The sequence below is a fragment of the Vigna unguiculata genome, chromosome 10, assembly GCF_037176805.1.
Source record: "Vigna unguiculata cultivar grain cowpea cultivar isolate G323 ecotype 2 chromosome 10, ASM3717680v1, whole genome shotgun sequence".
In the NCBI taxonomy this organism is placed as follows: Eukaryota; Viridiplantae; Streptophyta; class Magnoliopsida; order Fabales; family Fabaceae; genus Vigna; species Vigna unguiculata.
The window spans coordinates 6,656,610-6,670,754 of record NC_140801.1 but is presented as its reverse complement, the minus strand read 5'-3'; the positions used below and the strand labels follow the sequence as shown (position 1 = coordinate 6,670,754).

Genomic DNA, 14,145 nt, shown 5'->3' with positions numbered 1-14,145 from the left:
TATACAAATATGTTATACATGTCATGTCAAAATTACATAAAATTATCTTTTATGGAATGAAGCAGAGTGACAAAGCTAAAAAAAATAGATGATTCATAATAATTAATATTAAATATAATACATTTAAAGTAAGAAATTATAATATTATAGTCGTAAAGTTATTTTAAAATGTTGAATTTACTTCTTATGAGATATTAGATCAAATTATTCCATTAACTTAATAATTTTAGTATTAACAGTTTTGCTCCTTATATTTGTATTAATTTTTCATTTCATTTATTTTGTACTCAATGTGGTTTTTATATTTTTTAAAATGACTTAATATAGTTTCTTTTATTAGATTAGTATTAAAGTTGTTTATAACCATGGGTTGACACTAATGTAATCATTCGATTGTTTATGTATTTATTGTTTAAGATGAATAACATTAATGTTGATCTAATCCACAGGATGAATTGGATCACATTAATTTTCATATTATACCACTAAAATGGATGGTTTTAAACAACTATCTTATTAAAAATGTTATAATATACATAACTACCATATTAAAAGCGTCATAATATACACATTTTTTTTGTAGTGTCCATAAAACTACAATTAGACAAGAAAAAACATAAAAGTAATGTCACAAACAATGGATTTCATAAGCCTCGAAGAACACCACAAGAAATAACATTCTTGATAAGATCAAAATGGTTCAGGAAGAACCCTAACAGAGAATTTCTCCCACTTCAAATGCTAAATAAAACATTCTGCTTATTCCCTTCATTCACAAAAATTATTTATACCCCTCATTACGAATAAAAAAAAACAACATAAAAGGTTTATGGATCTTTTACTCAGAGTCTAACAATTGGACCTTATGTTCTCCTAGCAAGCAAACAATACATGTGAGTAACACCTCTACATGTTGGGTCTCATCATGTAAGTGCCCCTACATTAGATTAGTCACCATCTTTTGCAAAATTTCCTAGGCCAATTTAGTTCTTGTTCTTGTCATGGGCCCTCTTAAACCTTGTATTAGGTCTTGGGCTTCCCATTAATGTTGAGTATGAACTTTATGACTGCTAAGAGTTTCAGCATGGTCAATAATGTCCAAATGACTTTTGGTTTTGCATGTGTTTAAAATATTAAATAAACATAACAAAATTTGGTTAGAAGAACTAAATCCACACATTTATAAACTTGGGGACTAAATTGGGCCAAAGTTTCACAGAGGACTAAGTTAAAGGACCAAAAACATATTTAACCCTAAATAAATATAATTGCTTGTAAAATAATTCTAAATGACACAGTGTAAGTGGAGCCCCATAAGAAGTGTTTCGAAACCCATTCAAAAGAAAGAGCACAATGTAAGAAATTGTGCCTCTGCCTTTACTTGACTTGCAAAACCGTTTGTGCACTATCATATAACAAATTTTGCAAATCATTGGGTGCCATATGGCATATTATGAGTGGAGAGGATTTGTGAAGGGTACCAAAAGAAAAGCATGGATGTGAAGATATAAAACTTGGGTCCAAGACAATAGTTCAAAAATGGAAAAAGGGATGAAAAAAAATTTGCATGTGGAGATAACAAAAATGTAGATTAGGCCGGAAAATGGTAGATCGTGATTAGGGAAGAAGAAGAAAACTGGAGGTGAAAAGAGGGTGTGACCATGTGATGGAGTAGTTTATGTGTGTTGCCCTTTCCTTTTCTTTCCCTTTATTCAATTTTTATGACTCTGTGTTTTGAAAGGGCACAATGAAGATGGAGAAAAAAATATTATTACGTGATGTGGGTGATGAAAATTGGTATAAACAATCCCTCCCCACCTTACAACCTTCTATTGAATTCCTGCACCCCGCAAGTGCAACCCCTTTTTACATCTCTTCCACGCACCTTCTTCTTCGCTAGACACTCCTCCAAAAGGTAAGTTTCAATTTAGGAAAGCACCAAATTCCGAAATTCGATTTAGGAAAATACCGATTTAAGAGTATACCAGATTTCCAAATCCAGTTTAAGAGTGTACTAGATCTTGAAATCCAATTTAGATGAGATTTTTCATGCAAGGCACCGAATTTGGAGGATAATAACGAATTTCAAAACCAAGTTAGGAAGGCACCAGATTTGAAATTTGGTTTAGGAAGGCACCAAATTTTGAAATCCAGTTTAGGAAAGCACCAAATTTTGAAAATCATTTTGGAGTCTACTGGATTTTGAAATCCAATTTAGGAGTGTACCGTATTTAGAAATTTAGTCAAGGATTCTCTTGGATTTCAAAATTCATTTAATGAGTCTTTCGGATTTCAAAATTCGATTTATAATTCTCCTGGATTTCAAAATCCAATTTTGTTATTTTATTTTTATTTTTTCATAATTTGATGTGTTCTTATGTTTTTAATATTTGTTTGTTATAGAAATGGCATGGACATGGGTGCCTCTACGTACTAAGCTGAGAGCTTTGTATAGCGTGAAGCTAGAAGGAGAACCAGGACATCTGCTCATAAAAGAGGTTCTCATGGTGAAACTGGAGAAGCTGCATCATTAGTTCGTCTTGATGTTGATGACCTGCACGAGGATGTTTTTTAGGATGATGTTGTTTAGCAACACAAAGATGTTGTTCAACAAGAACTTGAGGTCCACACGACATTTCTTTGTTGGGACCGAACTTAAGAGGCATTACAAATAACTCACGAGGCGTCCGAAGAACATGCCCTCAACAATAAAGGAGGTCGCAATGTACGAGGTATGCATTCATCTACATTTGGATAGTAGAGTGTTTATTTAATGTTGTGTTGAACTTTGTTTATTTATATGTATTAGCAACATTTTTATTATGTCTTATATTGTTTTGAAATTTGTATTTATTATTTGCATTTATATAATTAATGTGGTTACATAATGCAAATATCAGTCCTGCAATAGGTTTACATAACTAGTATTCATCCAAATCAATTGTACAAATGATTGTATATGATAATTGTCATTATTATGTTTTACTTTTTGTTTATTTTTATCTTTTATTGTTATTTTATTATTATCTTTTCAGACATTTTAGATTTTATTTAATAAATTTGGAAAAAATAAATATTTGGTTTATATTTTGTAGATAAGTGAAAATCTCAAAGATTTAGAAAGATTATCAACATAATTAGTGAAGTACTGAATATTAAAAGAATACCAACAAAATCATCCACCAAGTTGGTTACTTCAATTACAAGACAAAATATTTAAAGAATATCTCAAAGATATTGAGCTTTAGAAGATTACAAGATATATATTCAAAATATTTCAATACAAAATTAAGTATAAAGTTGGAGGCCCAATCCAATTCAAAAAATCTATAAATAACATAGGTGAAAGAACAACCCTTTAGAAACGGTAGAAATTCTCTGAAAATAAGAAAGGTAGCAGTTTAGGTGTAGTAATGGCTATTAAACTTTAAATTTAAATTAATTTCGTTTTTTATAATTTTTTATTTATTTTGGGCTGAATTGGTGAGAGGGAGACGAGTGAGTGAGAAAACAAAGAGTCATAGTGTGTGGCAAGTGAGTTCTGATAAATTGCAATCCAGAGAGGGAATTAGAGTGGAGGCAAGGAGGGGAGCTTTGGAAAACAAGGAAGAATTCATTTGGAATTGTTTGAATCTAAAACACCAGGTAAGGGGAGTTGCACCTAATTGATTAATGCGTGAATAATGCGTGTTTTGGTTGTATGTTGAATGCATGAGACTTTTTTTTTCTTTCATTTTTGATGTGAAAATCATGAGGTTCACCTATAACTGTGTGTTATCGGGTTCGCGTGATTAAACTGTACACGAATGAAATCTGAAAGCATGATTGGGGTCTTTATGTGCAATTGGGGGATTGGGTTGAATTAGTGGTGCAGCCTGGTTCTTTCCGCATAAACTGAGGCGGTGTTAAAAAAGAAGTATTTGTGATCTATTTCATTTTGTATGTTCTTAACTATTTCATTTTGTATGTTGTTAAATTTTCGTTGGTGACACTGAAAGGCTAGAATTAAATAAGTAGATTCTTTTCTTTAGTAGGTTTAAGACAATGGTTATTTTGATGGGACATTTTCACCTAACCCTTGGTACTCTCTCCAATTTTACGTGTGGTGACTTATGACTTGCAAGCCTTTTTGGTTTCAAATAAAGTAACCAAGCAAAACCACTTTAGTACACCAAATTGGGGTCTACGAATTTTGTAATTGAAATTGTCAGTAAGTGTGGGTTCCTTTTGTGCGGGTTCCTTTTGTGGCCATGAATCCAAGTTCTTTCTTTTATTCTAGCTGCGGGTCCCATTAGTGTTTAAGATGCATTAAAGTAGTATTATATTGTCCTTGATATGTGTGTGGTTTATACCTTTTACAATGGTACTTATTGTTTACGTGATGGATGGATTACGTGATTTCAAAATGGAAGTCATGGTTCACTTTGATTAAAAATGGTATATTATAAGTATTATTATTATAAGAATAATATGATTGAGTGGTAAATGATTGAGTGCAGGAGAGTGGTTTTCTGTGTGGACAAAATAGATTATAGAATAGTTCTATTTTGGTTCTTGTTTGGTTTACTGCATGGTACTAAATTATTATTTTTATTTTATGACCATTGGAAGAATTGATTTTACTTAGATGAGTTGCAGCTTGAAAAGGATGTTCCTTGCTTTGTTTCCGCTGCATTATTTTCATATGAGATAGTAGAAAAAAAATGCTTTCAAAGTGTTATTATTAGTTAATTATTTTTTAGTTATTTTGATATTTAAGGTGTTTGAGTCCTTTAATTATTATGAAATCAGTGGTGAGTAATTTTTGGAATCCTGGCAGTAATATAGTTAGATTGGATAAGTAAAACAAAATTAAAGTTATATTAAAGTTTACGTGTAATATAATTTGTATAAAGTTAAATATATCATAGTATACAAGAGTTAAAAGTTGGATGATCTAGTGGAGTAAGAATATTTTTGGGTGTCTTAACTTTTGGTTTACAGGTAGTGGATTCTTCTTCCAAGGTGCAGTAAATGTTTTTTTTATATATTATTTTATAATTGTATAATGTTGATAAAATATTATATGAATATAAAGGTTAAAAGGTTAATTTATTATTTTAGTGGTTGCGATTATAAATTTAATTATTACATGCATTTTTACTTTAATGGGTATTTAAATATAGACAATATAATATAAAATTTTGAATTTTTATATTATTTTAAGATAATATAATAATATTAGGTGATTACGGTATTGTGGGCTAAGCAATTGCAGCCTAATTTTTTTCTGGCGGCGCTTAGGCAGCGTCAGGAAATAGTGTAGGGGTAGGGGTCCGTTGTAGATGGATTTGTATGGATGGGCTTGATGGCTTGGTCAGGGACATGCTGGATTAGTTACGTAACGGAGATTTGAGATGCTTGATTGATGCAGGCAGGGAGGTCCGTATCTGTGGTACTCTTGTGTGGGGATACGAGTGGGGAGGTTCGTATGTTCCGTGCTCACACTTGAGGCTACTATGAGCGGGGAGGTTCATAGTAGGTGTTCACGCATGTTGGACTACGAGCGGGGAGGTTCGTAGAGTTGGACTACAGACGAGGAGGTCCGTAGAGTTGGACCACGAGCGGGTAGGTTCGTGGAAGCATGATAATCCCTATGGACCAAGGTTGCGAATGGATCTTTCTCATATAGGTTATGAGATTGGGGTGTAATGTTATAAAGAAGTCAATAAACTAAAAATTGGCTAAGATAGATTGGGTGAGGCTTAATGTTTATTATTTTATTGTTTGTATTATTTTTCTTTCTCAGCTCACCCTTTTTGTTTGTGTGTTTGTGTTTGGTGATGATCACGTGACTTGTCACGTGGGAGCATATGTGAATCCAGGTGTAATGTTATAAAGAAGTCAATAAACTAAAAATTGGCTAAGATAGATTGGGTGAGGCTTAATGTTTATTATTTTATTGTTTGTATTATTTTTCTTTCTTAGCTCACCCTTTTTGTTTGTGTGTTTGTGTTTAGTGATGATCACGTGACTTGTCACGTGGGAGCAGATGTGAATCCAGGTGAGAACGCTGATGCATAGTGACAGAGCGGGGCAGATGATGGGGGATTTTTCTCTATGTTTTATTATCATGCATTTTGTAATAAATTTTATGATGCTTTTTCTCTATTATGAACATGTCATAAAAATGGAGTAGTGTGGTTGAACTACAGCGAGATAAGTTTTAAATTTTCTCGCGCTTGGGAACTTTATATAATGTCTTAATTCCAAAAGAAATTTTATGATATATGCTTTATCTAGTAATATCCATCTAGGGTGTTACACCTCATGCCGTTAGGTGCCATGACAGTACAGCGCGTACTGGTTTTTCTGCTCAAGTCTAGCACAATTTCTTACCTCATTTCCATCTGCTCAATTCCCGGTATCATCTAACTTAAATGGTTACTAATAATGGTGAGGTCCAATCCTCACTCCTTAGCTTGATAACAGGACCCATTCAATTATAACATTAAGCTCCTTCCTTCTTAACCTATTAGTACTCTTAGATTCTTTACCATTAAGTTGTTGCCAAGCCTATTAGATTCTTCCAGGAACCCAAAACACATGAATTTGCATGAGTCGCCTGGCGGTGGTTCGTCACCCGCCAGGCGGTTTCTGGAAAATTCCAAAAAACGTAGAATTTCACAGAATTAACAATGCATAAACAATCCAATATATCATACATCACACATTATTTAATAACAAGCATAAGATTACGAAGTCCAGCTCCTTTAACCTGGAATTCCTTCGCTTAAATTGAATTGTTTGAGATACTCCAATGATCACCACGTCTCCCCCTTCTTGGTGTGCTCACTCAAACCTCACCAATCTCTCTGATTTTCGTGCTCTAATTCAGGTTGCTATTCCAGCTTGCCAAAACCTTCACTATGACCACTTTTTTTACCCTTTTAAACTTACCTAATACTCTTAATTACCTTTTAATTGACCTTTATGATCAGTTTTTCAGCTACCTAAGGCTGCCTCTCAACTATCTAGGGTTTTTCCCAACCTTTCATATTCAATTCAAAGCCAAAATGCCAAAAATAAAGTTTTTAGTTTAGTTCTCCAAGGTTTGAACCCATAACCATTCAATCACAAAACAATTGCACAACCAATTCAACCAAGTCATGTTTCATGCTTAACAAATCCAATTCAGACATCATATCATACCAGAACATGATTACATAGATTTAAATAATAAAACAATAATACAAAAGTTAGCATACATAGGACTCAACCCAAGTCCTCTCACACAAACCAAGTACTTTCAACCACTTAAGCTAGTATTTTTCCACATCATACCAACCATAATTTAATATCATAATTATTTCTCCACCCGCATTTATTAATTAATTATTTATTTAATTAATTAAATCCTACTGGTCTTACAATAGTAATAGTAAATAAAATATTAATAATAAGAATAACAATAATAGTAATAATAATAATAATAATAATAACTAGTAATAATAATATATAAGTAAAAATAATAATTATAATAATAATAGTAATAATTATAATAATAAATAATAATTATAATAATAGTAATAATAGTAATAATAATACAATAATAGTAAAATAAAATAAAATAAGAATAAGAATAAGAATAAGAATAATAATAAAAATAATAATAATAAAATAAAATAATAATAATAATAAAATATTAATAATAATAATAATAGTAAAATAAAATAATAAGAATAATAATAATAATAATAGTAATAATAATAAAAATAAAAATAATAATATCTAATAATAATATATAAATAATAATAATAATAATAATAAAATAATAATAATAAAATATTACTAATAATAATAATAATAATATTAAAATAATAATAATAATAATAACTAGTAATACTAATATATAAATCATAATAATTATAATTATAATAATAATTGTGGCGCATTTACGAGAAAAACTCTAAACATCGCAGCAAGTCAAAAAAAGAAGAATCATAGTAATCATAGTAGTGATTGAGTCACATAAAGTACTCAATACAACGAAACCACAAGCATGCATACACATACTCTCTCTAAAATCGCATACAACAAACATCAAGAGGTTAAACGATAAAAAAATTTGGTTCAGGAGAAGACTTTCATGCATAAATATATAATGCAATTGCATATAATATCATTAAAATAAGCATAAATATATAATGCAATTGCATATAATATCATTAAAATAAGAACTGACAGCTCCCCTAACCTAGTTTCCTTAGCTTAATTTGGGCTTTTTGTGAGCTTCCTCCTGATCATGGCCTTCTTTCTCTGCTTCTATCTCGATGCAACTCCTTGTTCCCTTCAATCCTCACAGCACACTCTAATTTTCGTATTCTTATGCTATCCCACAATGCCAACCACAAAACCTCTCTCTTTTCCCCTTAATTGGCCACTAAATGGTGTCTTAATGTGGGTTAAATGATGCAAAACGAAAATAGCATTAATCTAAGGTTAATTGTCATTCATTGGTTGTCTTATGATGGTTTTCCAGCCCCCTTGGAGGCTAGGGTTTCTGGCTTTTCATATTCATGCCAAAGTAATTTTGGCAAAAAGAAAGTTTAGTTTGGGTTCACCAAGGTTCAAACCGCATCTAATGTTTAATTCAATGCACAACCATTCAACCAATTCATGTTTCATGATAATTCTTATAATTCTATACTTATATTACCCCTCCACGTGGTCAAGCATAATTATAAAAATAATTATAAATTAAATAGCACATAACTAACATATTCTTTCTGCTTTTTTTATATTGGTTGGTTGTTGTTGGACTATGATCCAGTCATGTGATTATGACTCGATAAACATATTTCATGTTATGGATTGTGTAACATCCCTATTTTTAATAAACTATATTATTTATTTTAAATAAAACATTTAGAAAATATTCTATTTTTACTAACGTTTTGTATTTTATTATGATGTAGTTTAAGCATTAAAAATATTATTAAATAGGTATGTGTAAAAAAAAAATATATATGAAGAATTTTTTTTAAAAAAAAAAATATAGAAAAGAAAAAGAAAAAAAAAGAAGAAAAGAATAAGAAAGGATAAGAAGATAAGAAGAAAAGATAAGAAGAAAAAAAAAAGGAGGATAATGATGATTTGGATAAACATGCACATGCTTTGCTTTATATATATATATATATATATGGAATGAGAGAAGTTACGGTGAGGTGAGAAAGTGAGAAAGAAAGAAAGAAAGAAAGAAAGAAAGGAGGGAGAGAGAGAAAGAAAGGAGAAAGAAAAAGAGAAAGAGAAAGAAAGAAGAGAGAGAAATAGAGAAGAAAGAAAGGAGAAAGAAAAAGAAAATAGGAAAAGAAAGTTTAGAGCAAAGATTCAAAGGGATCCTAGTCCTCTACAAATATTATTAGTGTGCTCTTCAATCAACAAGGTAAGGGGGAGTGAGGTTAAGCTTTTATATATTAATCTTGATAAGCTCATGGGTTTTATATTAATTTTTTTATTTATTTTGACTCATATATTATTCTTTTTACTTTCATTTAACTTATTTTCATTTATTATCCTCTTATATTTATTTTATTTAATCTCTAATTATATACTGATCCTGTTTATTTATTTATTTTATTTAATCTCTAGATATGTATTGATCCTGTTTATTTATTTTATTTAATCTTTAGTTACGCACTGATCCTATTTATTTATTTTATTTTATTTTTATCTCCAGTTACGCACTGGTCCTATTTATTTATTTTATTTTTTATTTATCTCCAGTTACGCACTGGTCCTATTTATTTATTTTATTTTATTTATCTCCAGTTACGCACTGGTCCTATTTATTTATTTTATTTTATTTATCTCCAGTTACGCACTGGTCCTATTTATTTATTTTATTTTATTTATCTCCAGTTACGCACTGGTCCTGTTTATTTATTTTATTTTATTTATCTCCAGTTACGCACTGGTCCTATTTATTTATTTTATTTTATTTATCTCCAGTTACGCACTGGTCCTGTTTATTTATTTTATTTTATTTATCTCCAGTTACGCACCGGTCCTATTTATTTATTTTATTTTATTTAATTTATCTCCAGTTATGCACTGGTCCTATTTATTTATTTTATTTAATCTTCAATTACGTACTGCTCCTGTTTAATTTATATTTTTGTTTATTTATAATGTTCTTACCCTTATCTAATTATTTATTTAAAGTTCTTGCTTTGATTCTTATTTTATCATTATTTTTACAATTAAAAATAAATAAATGTGAAGTGAAAGTATATATTATTTTATTTAGTGAGCTTGGATATAAGAAAATTGTATGTACATTTTATCGTTGTTTTATATTCTTTGTATAGTTTATACGATGACATGAATTGATAGTCATCACATTTAATGACCTTTGAAAATATCCAAGAGTATGTCGATTAAGTAAGAGTTAAGTCTGGTTTCAATAAGTTGAGATTAAACCAGTGTCAAAGTGTTTGTATTTGGGAAGTCACAGTTTGGTACACTGCGGGATGAAAGGCAGGGACCATGGTGGGGTCTAAGGAAGTTTTACCAAGTAGGTGAATATCTGGATAGTTCAGAATAGCGCCCTGGACTAGGATATTCATAGGCCAAACTTGGAACTATCCGATACCTGCTCGGCATCGCCAAGGTTAGGTAGTGAGTATATATCTCTTTTGTGAGCCGATGAATGGCTAATATTCTCGAGAAAGAAATAATTATGATTGTACCAATGTTTTATGAGAAATACTCAACTACCTAATCACTTCCCAAAGTAACTTTTGATGTTCAGATTGGATCATCAGAAGTGAAATATGGATCCATATGTCTGGTAAAACAAGATCAAGTTTTGTGGTTGTAGGTCCAAATCTAGGCCCCCGGTGTCTGCATTGTTTGTTGAGTTTATTAAGATTGATATTTAAGGCTTATAAAGACCTCACTCCTTTCATATTTTTCTTTCATATGTACCTGTTGCATGAGCAGAAGAGGAACCTGCTCAGTGAGAGTTGTTCGGGATATTATTGGTGGATCTTCTGAAGATTGACTCATGGATAATTTCTATTAATATCTTTAGGAGATGTTAAAAATATAGAAAATCTTCTATTCTGATATAGGACTCTTAATATTTAACAAATATATATTTTTGTAATATTTTATGAACAATTATAGAGATGTATACTATATATATGAATATGAAGTTATGTTATTATTAATGTTCTCTCAAGGATAATCTTATGAAAAAAAAAATTGATTCCATATCTTTTTATCAAATAATAATTATTTAGTATAATAGTCAGGGCGTCACATTTAGTGGTATCAGAGCAGTTCCTTCTGTCAAGACCTTGGGTATGGTGTCTTCCATGTTTGTAGTCTCTACTAGTAAGTAGAAGTGCAAGTTGTTTGTTTATACATTTTTCTTGTAAAAGAGAAATGCAAGATAAGTAGACTAATAAAAGTAAGTAATAACAACAATTAATACTTGTAGTAAGGATAAACAATAGTTAAAAAAAAAAGAAAATCTAAAGAAAACTAAGGAAATTGTTCATTCTTTCAGGAAAAGATGGATAACGGACCAAACATTACCAATGAGTTGTTGGAAAGAATGACAATTGTCCTGGAAAATATGAGCCAAAAACAAAATGTTGAACCCATGGAAAATCAAGGATTAGAAACCTTTCGCAGGAATAATCCACAAAAATTTAAAGGAGGATTTAATCCTGAAGGTGCTCAATCATGGATAGCAGAAATTGAGAAAATTTTCATCGCAATGACGTGTGCAGATGCAAATAGAGTCACATTTGCTACATTTATGCTCGTTGAAGAAGCTGAAAACTGGTGGAGATTTACAAAACAACAATTGGAGGATGAAGGGAGACAAATTACTTGGGAAGTCTTCAAACAAAAGTTTCTGGAAAAATATTTTCCAGAGGATCTACGAAGGAGGAAAGAAGTTGAATTCCTTAATCTTCGTCAAGGAATCATGTCTGTAGGAGAATATGTAGCAAAGTTTGATGAGTTGTCAAAGTTTTGTCCTTACTTTCATGATAGAGTTGATGAACGTTCCCGTTGTTCTAAGTTTGAAAGTGGACTGAGACCTGATATTAAACAAGCAGTTGGTTATTTAGAGATTTCTTCCTTTCCCACTCTTGTAAACCGTTGTAGGATTTATGAGGATGATACTAAGGCAAGACAAACTCAGTGGAGGCAAGGAGGGCCTTTGAGGCACAAAAGAAATGATTTTAATAATAAGAAACCTTACCAACATCCATCTCATGCTTCGTGGAATTCTTCAGGACAAAGACATTCCTCTGCTGCCAATAATTCTGGTATAACCAACCATATCAAATGTTTCCACTGTGGAGGACCTCATCTGTCAAGAAACTGCACCACAAGGACTATAACTTGCTTCAATTGTGGGAAGTTGGGTCATTATCGTAATGAATGCAAAGAGTTAATTAAGGAACAAGGAAGTGGGGGAAGCAACAACAAAGGAAATAATCAACTTGGAAGACCAAAGACAACCGGAAGAGTCTTCACAATGAATGGTACTGAAGCTGTTCAATCTGAAGATCTAATCCAAGGTAAATGCATCATAAATGGTCACCTCGTTAATGTACTATATGATTCAGGTGCTACTCATTCTTTCATATCACATGAATGTGTCAAACATTTAAAGTTACATGTCTCTTTATTGCCATATGACTTAGCTGTATCTACTCCTACCAATGTTCCAGTCACCACTTCACTTACATGCACAAATTGTCATATTTCTATAGGGAATAGAAAATTTTCTGTAAATCTTATATGTCTACCCTTGTCTCATTTGGATATTGTTCTTGGAATGGACTGGTTATCTTCCAACCATGTTCTCCTAAACTGTCACGAGAAGACTTTAATTTTTGAATCACACATAGGTGAAGTTTTTGACTCAAAAGAATTAAAAGAGAGTACTACCAACCACAATGAAATCCCAAAAGGATCTCAAGTATACATGATCTTAACTTCTTTAAAAGTCAAGGAAATTCCAGACATTAATAAGTTTCCTGTTGTTTGTGAGTATCTTGATGTTTTCCCTGAAGATGTTCCTGGGTTACCTCCACAAAGAGAAATAGAATTCACTATAGACTTGGTACCAGGATCAAGACCTGTGTCTATAGCCCCTTATAGGATGTCACCTCTAGAGTTAGCAGAGTTGAAAAAACAAATAGAAGAGTTATTGGATAAACAATTCATCAGACCTAGTGTTTCTCCCTGGGGTGCGCCAGTATTGTTAGTCAAGAAAAAGGATGGCACGATGAGGTTGTGTGTGGATTATCGTCAGCTTAACAAAATCACCATTAAGAACAAATACCCCCTACCAAGGATTGATGATTTGATGGATCAATTGAGAGGTGCTGTGGTATATTCCAAAATTGACTTAAAATCTGGTTATCATCAGATTCGAGTCAAGGCGGAAGATATTCAAAAGACAGCTTTTAGGACAAGATACGGTCATTATGAGTACTTGGTAATGCCTTTTGGTGTGACCAATGCTCCTGCCATTTTTATGGATTATATGAACCGTATTTTTCATGAATTTTTGGATAAATTTGTGGTTGTTTTCATTGACGACATTTTAATTTATTCCAAAAATCATGAAGAACATGAGAGGCATTTGAGGATTGTGTTACAAATTCTAAGAGAGAGACAATTGTATGGAAAATGGTCAAAGTGTGAATTCTGGTTGAGAGAAGTTCAATTTTTAGGTCATGTGATATCACAAAATGACATTGCAGTTGACCCCTCAAAGGTTCAAGCGGTATTGCTTTGGGAACAACCAAAGAATATCACAGAAATACGTAGTTTCTTAGGATTAGCAGGCTACTATAGAAAATTCATTGAAGGATTTTCTAAATTAGCATTGCCTTTGACTAAGTTAACACGTAAGGGACAACCTTTCGAATGGAATGAAACATGTGAGTTTAGTTTTCAAGAGTTGAAGAAAAAATTAACATCTTCACCTGTTTTAATCCTTCCTGACCCTACAAAAAATTTTGAGGTATATTGTGATGCATGTGGACAAGGATTAGGATGTGTGTTGATGCAAGAAAGAAAAGTTGCAGCTTATGCTTCACGACAACTCAAGCAACATGAGCTTAATTATCC

General features: G+C 31.5%; 1 long non-coding RNA gene across 1 annotated transcript; it reads left to right on the top strand.

The window, feature by feature from the left end:
* The first annotated feature begins 663 nt into the window (after positions 1-663).
* LOC146882062 (uncharacterized) lies at positions 664-6,223 on the top strand. Its single transcript, XR_014985333.1, has 3 exons — positions 664-1,915; positions 2,404-2,732; positions 6,000-6,223. It is a non-coding gene; the product is annotated as an uncharacterized LOC146882062 (long non-coding RNA).
* Positions 6,224-14,145: the final 7,922 nt, after the last annotated feature.